This window comes from Panthera tigris, chromosome F3 (assembly GCF_018350195.1).
Source record: "Panthera tigris isolate Pti1 chromosome F3, P.tigris_Pti1_mat1.1, whole genome shotgun sequence".
Classification (NCBI taxonomy): Eukaryota; Metazoa; Chordata; class Mammalia; order Carnivora; family Felidae; genus Panthera; species Panthera tigris.
Genome location: NC_056678.1, coordinates 35,039,620 through 35,048,448, shown reverse-complemented (window position 1 = coordinate 35,048,448; position 8,829 = coordinate 35,039,620). Strand labels below are relative to the sequence as shown.

At 54.7% G+C, this 8,829-nt stretch overlaps 1 long non-coding RNA gene across 2 annotated transcripts; it reads right to left on the bottom strand.

The window, feature by feature from the left end:
- Positions 1-1,488: 1,488 nt before the first annotated feature.
- Positions 1,489-7,350, bottom strand: LOC102965853. Of its 2 annotated transcripts, none has more exons than XR_006214197.1 (3): positions 7,245-7,350; positions 3,808-6,072; positions 1,489-3,683 (listed from the first exon to the last, which is right to left on the bottom strand). It is a non-coding gene; the product is annotated as an uncharacterized LOC102965853 (long non-coding RNA). The 2 variants fall into 2 exon arrangements; XR_006214196.1 differs by having other exon boundaries at positions 1,489-4,482; positions 5,297-6,072.
- Positions 7,351-8,829: the final 1,479 nt, after the last annotated feature.

Here is an 8,829-nt window from a genome sequence, read left to right as displayed (position 1 = left end):
AGGCAGGTGACCTCATCAGACTGGACGAAAGTCCCCAAGCAGCCTGACCTTCACAGAGTCACAGAAACAGCCAACCTGCTCAAAGAACGTGTTGGCACCACTTGGTGTCTGCTGAGCCCTTCGACATTTCAGAGCACCTTCCAGATGTTTCATTCGGCCTCTCTACCATCCCCCAGGGAAAGCAGCCTCTCCATTTTAACTTGCTTAGAGATAAAGACTCAAGGCCACAAGTGTTCACGGATCCACGCCAAGTCCGTCGGCGATACTCCTAGACTCCCGGTCACGTGGCTATGAAAGATGCCTCCCACAGGAAACATACCCGACTTCTTGGATAGTTCTAGAAGCACTTCTTATCAGCCACATAAGTGACCGCACAAGAACACGAATACCAAGCCCTAGAACACAGCAGATCTGACAGCACACAAGTGACCTCGTGGTCACCCAACTCAGCTGGGGTGAACATGTGGGGCAAGAGACAACAGGTGGACCCAAACCGCTCTCATGTGGTTGGACTGTAAGCTCCCAGGACGCTCTCTTTCCACAGCTGCATGCTCAGAGCCCGGCAGAGCGCCTGGCACGAAGCAGGCTGTCCAGAAGCACTTACTGAAGGAGGGAATAAATGACTAGTTATATTAAACCACAAAGACAAAAAGACAAGAAGAATAATGAAGTACGCTCAGGAATCACAACACGGTTCAACAGAACTCAGGAAAGCTGTTGATGGCAGCTGAAGGGAGACAGAGCAGGGCAGCTAAATAAATCTAAAAGGCAGAACTGCAAAACATAAATTATTTTAAGCATGCCCATAATCTTTATTAACACACAACGTGAGATTAATCATCAACTAAATGAGATGTGTGGATCTTGTTTGGAACTGGATTCAAACAAAACTGTTAAAAACCTGAGACCAGCAGGGAAACGTAAACACGGGCGGGGGGTGGGGGGGGGAAACCAGTGATATTTCAGGGGGATACGATGACTGGGTTATGCTTTAAGAGAGCCACACTGGAGAATTTATGGATGGAACATGATGTTTGGGATCTGCTGTAAAAACAAAACAACAACAACAACAACAACAAAAAGATAAAGAATAGGTGGGTGGGATACAAATAAAATCAGGCTACATGTTGATTACGTGTTAAAGCTGAGTGACAGGAACGTGGGATGTTCTCACACTAACTGTATCTTCACATACATGTGCAATTTCCATAGTAAGAATTTTAGAGGGTAACCATCATCTCAAACTACAGCTAATTTCCCCACATCTGCCCCACTGCAGAGAAATGTGGTATCATGGGGGTCGTACCCGGACACGGTCTTTTGAAGAGCCACAGAATGGGGCTGAGACGTGTCTTTTCTGTCACTGCCATCGTGTGCATCCGGGACTCACCTGCTTCAGCTCTGCTTTCTCTCACAGTTCCCACTCTCCCTCCCCAGTCTTACCCTTCCCTGCTACCCACCCCCCCCCCCCCGCCCTGCCCTCTGCTTTCTCCGATGGTGTGGGCTGCCGCTGTCCTGCCACCTTGTCCTAGGTCATTCTCCTCCCTTCCCATGGTCCCCTGAGGCCCAAGGATTCCCATTCCCACAGGGCGTTCCCTCTTTCTTTAACTGCACCCACACCACCAGGAGGCCCAGGAACATCCCGTCTTCCCCCAAACCGGCCACGCTCGCTGCCGTGAGCTCCCCTCTTCCTCCACTTGCCTACTCAGATACCTCCCGCACACTTCCGGGACGCACCAAATCAAGACGGGTCAACCAATTAAGCACGTGCACACCTACAAGTGTGTCAAGCACGGTACCCCACGCCAGGATGACGGCAACGAACAAGACAGATGCGGATACGCTCTCTAGAAGCCTAGATTCCAGTGCAGATCATATTGAAATGGGTTCAACGGTCCCTGTGCCTTTCAGACCAGACTGTGAATCCTTTCTTTGCCTTGGCAGCCTCTGAGCTTCATACAGTGCCCCACGTGTAACAGACTCTTAATAAATATCTGGTGAACAAATATTTCCCCAAGTCAGTGCACCAGTGTCAATATCGGGTCAAGTCCAAGCAGGACAGGGTCACCCTAAGCTCTACAAATGAAAGGTATTTAGAGAGGGCTTTTGACGAGGACCCTGTCTTTTTTCTTTCTTGGGGGGATGAGAACAGTCAGAGAGCCAGCGTCTGGGGACAATGTGCGGAGGGAGGTGTGAAGCAAGACTCCCAGGGCCAGGCTTACCAGTACCGGCTAAAAGCAGCTCTGAGTGTGCTCAGCTTCTGGCTTGCTATTCTGGGTTGTCTGCTCCCTCCTCCCACTGCCAGCCTCCTCCCTTCCAGCTGCAATGGGAATAAACCTCAGTCACCCCCACCCCCCAACGCCGTCCCCAGGACGTGGTTTCCTCTGGCCACGAGAGTGTCTCACTTCCTATCCCAACACAGACCAGCAGTGATGCAACTGCTGTGTGGCTGTCCTGTAGTAGGGAGGGGGGAAGGGGGTGGCTTGTCCTGTTCCCAACCAAGAATTTCACCAAGACTCTGGTTTGAGGACCGGGTCAAAAGGGTGGAAACCTGGACACAAGAGGACACCGTAAGTGTTGGCCGCAAGAGCCTTGAATGCTAATTCCGGACCCAAGCCAGCGCAGATGCACACCCTACGAACCCCAAGCCAGAGGGCCTTGTTCTGACAGAGTGGATGAGTGCCAGGCTCAGGCAGACAAACTAGGCTCGGCTGCAGGCTCTCTGCAAATGCATCTCTAAGGGCCCTGGCACTAAAAGGGGCTGTGAGGCTGGAAGTCACAAATCAAAGGCATCGAGGGAAATATGAAATATGAAAATGAAAGGGATTTCCCAGATACAGGGTGGCTATCTTTGGGTTGATTCCAGTAATCTACTGTCTCAACTGCCATATCATCCTCTCATGGGACAACACAGTAAGGCCCGATGCAGAACCTTCAAGAACCATAGGACTCTGAAACGGCCACAATTAAGCATCTCAGTGGAGATCTAAGTAAGCACTTTGTTGGTCTACGGCACAGTTTTTCATAGAGGGCAGGACAGTGTATTTCGGGACTGCAGGTCATACGGTTTTTGTTGCACCACTCAACTATACCAACCTAGCGGGAAAGCAGCCATAGACGATACATAAACAATGGGCACGTCTGGGTTCCAATAAAACTTTACTTACAAAAGCAGGCATCTGACCTATGGGCTGTAGCCTGCCAACTGCTTGGTGACTGGGAAAACCTGCTCTTCCCGCATTTCCACATTCCCAAGAGGGATAAGGGCCACACTGCCTCTGGAGGGCGCCCACCCACTTTGGAGACAGGGGTCTACCCTAGAGAGCAGGCCTCCATTTCTGCTACTCCTTCCCACAAAGCATCAGAGAAATCTGCGCAGCTCGGTCAAAACGCCTGCCTGGCACCAGAAACCTGGGCAGAGGTGGAGAAAGCTTTGGATGTCAAATCCGAAGGCTTTGGACATGGAAGAAATCAGACCGCTCAGACTAGGCACTAAGTCCTGGAAACGGAAGTGCCTCACCCGAGACCACGTAGCTGGCAGAAGCCTCCTGACGCTCTGTGCAGTGCTCTTACTCCTCTAGGGTGATGACTGGGAAGGAACCAGAACAGTCTTGCTGGTGGAGGCTAATTAAAGACCGATGGCTCGTGGCTATAGCAGGCACAACTTGGGGCCTCTCAGCAATCTATAAGTGAATGGCACAGCAGAGGTCAAGGAGAACGAGTGGAGAAGTAAGCGTACATACCTATCTTTCCAGGACATAGCCTCCTGGACATAGTTACTAGGGAGAAGGAAACTTAAACAGAAACCTGAACTTCAAAAACAGGTGTGGTTTGATAGAAGACGTGTGTGTTCATTAGCAGAAACAGGTCCAGCAGTCTGGGCGGGTGCTGGGATCATAAACAGGTACAAGATATACAGCCTCGCCCAATTCTAGGCTGATGCCCAGGGCCCTGGGCTCACTCTCCCTGCATACGTTCTCAGCGACCTACACCTTCGAGGCTTGGTAATGCAATTTCCTATAAGTTCTCTTCCCAGAATTGGCTTCCACTGCAAACTCTATTTGCCTGACCCTAAACATTTCAATTTGGACGGCCGTGGTCTTGAAGGCAGGTCGCCTAACATCAGATCAAACACGATGTTCCTGTAAAGAAGTCTGAATCCGGGTTTTTCTGTCAATCGCTAAGGCTCAAAATTTTAGCACCTTCTCTTCCCCACGACCTAGCCGCAAGCCAAAGTGGCTCTCTGAAAGACTCTTCCCTCTGCATTCCCTCAGGCTCCACCCTAATCCATCACTTCCAGTCTGGAACACCACCAGTCTCCTCGCCTGGAGTCCCAGATTCCAGGCTTGTAACAAAGCCAGGCTGATCTTCCCCTATATACCCACCTTCCTCCTATCCACTGCAATTTCTCCAAGGTCAAGGGCCAGTCCTGTCTTCCCAGCTCCCAGAACCTTACCGAACGTGGTAGGAAGCCAGTCCCTGCTAAATGAATGAACCCTGGTTTTCATCGGGAGCTGAGACCCCCAAAAAGACCTTGAGGCCCTTCGATTCCCTATTTATGGGAAGCCTAGGCTGCTAGGCTCTGCGGGCCCTCACCCACTATTCCCACCCCCAGGTCCTACCACCCCAGAAACAAGCGCCATCTAGCTGATCAGTGCCCGACCCTCCTCGTGCGCCAGTCATTCCTGCATCCACGTCTCTGCCCACGCTCTGCCCGCCCTGCCCTGCAATGACGTCCGTGCCCTTCCCCCTCCTTCCACTCCAACTCCTGCGCAACTGCCGAGCTCTGGGGGAGATAAGGGATGCTGGAACAGGGGCAAGATGATTAAAACACTGGGGAATGGGGGGCCTGATGGGGATACACTGGGGTCTCTGATCCCTGGAGCCATCAACCTCCCAATGGGTCGCAGGCGATTAGAGAAGGAAGAGGCGGGAGGAGGAGCTAGATTTTTCCACTGAACGAAAGGCATGATTTTCATCACTGCTTCTGTTGCCCTGGTAACCAGGGACAGCCCAGTGGAGAGTACAGTAAAAGAACACCATGTTTATCTTTGCTGTCTGATCCACTTCCCCGTACACCCTTCCCTGACCATCCCCCAGCTCCTAGGCCTGCTCCAAATTTCTCCTAAGGCCACTACCATCCTTCTAATCACTTCTGCTCATAAACCCCAAAGCACAGTTAATCTCTGCCTCTCTCTCTCCAACCCTATGTACCGCGTATTCTTCTGTCACATCCCAGGGGTCATCTCACCACACCCGTCGGCCATGCCAGGGGGCCCCAAGAACCGATGCTGACCTCAAAACGCAAGAAGGGCATCCACTCCACCAGACAGTTCTCTGGACAAGGGGGACTAGAGAAGCAAGAAGGTGAGGAGGCCGCCCAGCCGACTCCTCTTTCTGAGCCCCAGAGGAAGCTGGTGTGGATGGGTCCGGTTCTCCCATCCCTCCCTCCTACGCCGGGGATCCGGAGGAGGAGCCAAGTTGAGGAGAAGGTCCACCCCAAAGCTTCCACAGATCCTGCCTCCCACGGGGACACAGTGTCGGCGTGACCCGAGAGCGGAGACACAGCGCTTGCCCTGGGAGATTATATAAGCGTTATATAACATGGTGGCACCAATAAGCACATAGCCACAGTTGTTGAGTGCCAGGGACAGGCCAGGGGTGGAACCAAACCCAAGGGGCTGGAGGTAAAGGCTTTCACCACCAATGCCAAAGCTGGCTGCCCCGGCCCTGTCTATACCCGCTCCTTCCACCCCAGAGGACACAGAGAGAGACTTGCCTGGCTCTGCATTCTTCTTCCCACGCTGGGCAGCAGGGAGGGGCTGCAGCACCATCATCACTCACCCTGGCCCAGGGCAGCCTCCGTCCGTGTGGCCCAAGGTGCCGGGCTGTCCTTCCCACACGGGAGCAGCAAGGGGGCTGTGGTCCCCGGAGGGGCAGGGGGGCGCGTGAGCCAGCAGCCCCCTCCTCTCTGTCCTTGCACCAGAACGTGTTTGTTTGGGGAACAAGTGCTGCAGCAGCTCCAGGATTGGCTGGGCCAGCCGTCCCTCTGCTCTGTCATTTGCAGTTCCTCTAAAAAAAAAAAAAACAACACAAAAAAAAACCCAAAAAAACAAAAAACCCCCCAAAAACAAAACAAAACAAAAAACAAAAACAAAAACAAAACAAAATAAACCGAAAGGGAAAGAAAAAAGAAATAAGCACATGTGGCAAACGCCGAATCCGGAATTTTGGTCTGTGGCTCTGAACAAAGCTGGGGGGGGGGGGGGGAGTCCTAAGGACATTACCCTGTTTCCCTACAGACCCCACCTCCCACCACTTATGAACACGGGCTGAAGGTCTGGAGACTTCCCCTCACCTCCCGCCCCCCAAAACCCCTATCTCTGGAGCTGACTCAGTCGCTGCAGCTCCTTCAACCGAGGGCTTTCTCACCAAACCCCCCACCACCCCGGCCTCTGCAGAGTGCTCGGGAGTATGCGGCTCCCGGATATGCACGCGGGAGCCAGGCGGCGGCTGGGGGCAGTTCGGGGCAGTTGGGGGCCAGGTGTTCGTCAAACTCCTCCACCCTCACCACCTCACCCACTTTATTAATTTGGGGGGTGGGGGTGGGGGGGCTGATCGGAGCCAGAGCCCAGTGGCACCTCCGGCAGCCTGCCCTCTCTCCCGAGCCATGCCTCTGGCCTTCCCGCCGCCTCCTCCACACGCACCTCCGCGCCCCCTGAGGAAGGGGGGAGAAAGAAATACGCATTAATATCACGAGCCTCGGCGCACCAGCCCTCGCCCCCTCAACCACCTGTCTCTGCGCTCTCCCTCCCCCACTGCCTTCCTCAACTCCGGGCGCCCCCTCTGCAGCAAAGGGGCACCACGCCCACTGCGGAGCGGAGAAACGCAAGGTGGGAGTGGGCAGGGGCTGCCGCGCCGGGGCCAGGGGGCTGCTCCGCCACCTCCCCCGCCCAGCCAGCCCTGGCCCCAGAGCCCGGGGGCCGACCGGGGCTGCTCGGGCCGCGATCCGCTCCTACCCACGCGGCCAGGGCAGCAGCACCCGGAGGCCGCGCCGCAGCGGGGGTGGGGCGCGAGCCGAGCACGGCCAGCCCACCCCCCCCCTCGCCCGGCATCGCCCCCGGGGACCCCCCTCCCTGCCCCGGGGCCCTCGGACAGCGTCCGCAGGCCTGGCGCGCTGTGACTCCCCCCCCCCCCCCCCACCTCCTCCACTCCCCGACACCCTGACGGGGTCCCGCTCTCACCTCCGGCCGGCCTCCTCCCTCCCGGGGACCGCTCAGTCCACCTCGCAGCCCCCGAGCGCCCGGCGGGAGGCGCGCGATGCGCAGCCGCTGCGGACCCCGGCTCCGCCGCGGCCGCTTCCCGGGAGTGTGAGCTCAGCCCGCCCGCGCGCCCGCGCTTCCCACGCTCGGTGCCCGGCGCCGCGCCACCCAGCGGCCGCGGCGGGCACGGCACGCTCGCGTCCGGGAAAATCTGCCGCAGCCCTGCCGACGGGTTGGGAAATTCCCAGAATTTGACCGAAGCCTTGCTGTGGGGCGGTGGGGGGGGGGACCTGCCGGGCCCACTGACTGTCTCCAGATTTAGGGCGGAACGACTCCCCTCCCACCCTCTCTCCAAAGGCGATTCAGAGTTTTTGCATGATTCCCGAATTCTTCCTCCCCTGCTCCTCGGTCCTTGCCTCCTTTATTTCTCCTAGGGCAGTGGAGACCCTGGTGCCAGTGGTGACTGCTCTTGTAATATGGGGGTGGGAAATCGGGGGGTGGCAAAGGACGGGAAGCTCGTGAGGCTAGCGTTCCAAGGCCTCCTTGGGCCTATAGAGAGATCCCAGGTATGCACCGGTCATTCCCAACCGTGCTTGTTTCACACACACACACACACACACACACACACACACGCCTCCAGCCCACCTGTGAATTCTAATTCGGGAGAATTAGAGTGCTGTTTTCTAAACTTTTCTCAGATCCAGCCCCTTCCGAGAATTGGAGGAGAGGTGTGGGCCCTCTCTCCAGAATAGTCCATGTGCATACATACGCGATTTTGGATAGTCAGGGCATTCGCAGACTTCTCAAAACGCCCTGAGCATCAGTTTAAGAACCGTCTCTGCAGATACCCTAAGACAGCAGGATTCCCAGCTGGTGATTACCTGTACCCGCTGCCATCTTTGACCATGCTGTTTCCTCCTTTAGAATATCTCCTTTGCCCCCCAATCTCACATTTCTGCCTATAGAAATTCCATCTTTCCTTTAAGACCAACTCGGATACCTTTTCCCCTGATTTCCCCCATTCAGAAGGAATGGCTTTCTGGGAGCATGTTCTTTATGACATTTATGGCCATTAATACTATCCACACGGATGGATCTGTAGTTATTTTCGTAGTTAGTTGTCTTCTTGGTCCTTCTAGATAGTAAACTCTTTTAAGATCAGTTTCCCCCTTGGCAACTACTAATATACCTTATACAGTCTGCCCTTGACAAACAGCTCTTAAAAACCAAAGAAAAGGAAGTTGGGTTGAAGGACTAGAAGGCCCACAGGAAACCCAGGGAGATGAACCCTGTTACTCCAGAGGAACTGGATGCCGTTCCACCTCCTGAGGCTGCACCATCAGCATATACCATGTGCACACCTCAGTGCCTGGCCAATGGAATTCTCAAGTTGGCAGGATCTTTTCACCCATTCCTCATCCTCTGGACAAGACAGCCATAATTTAGAGGTTCTTGGCAAAGTTGGGATGCAAGTTCATGCAGAATATACCTGATAGAAAGCAGATATTCTGCCCCTAATGTCCCCTTTTCCAACAAGGACACCACCATTCACCAGTCACACAAGCTA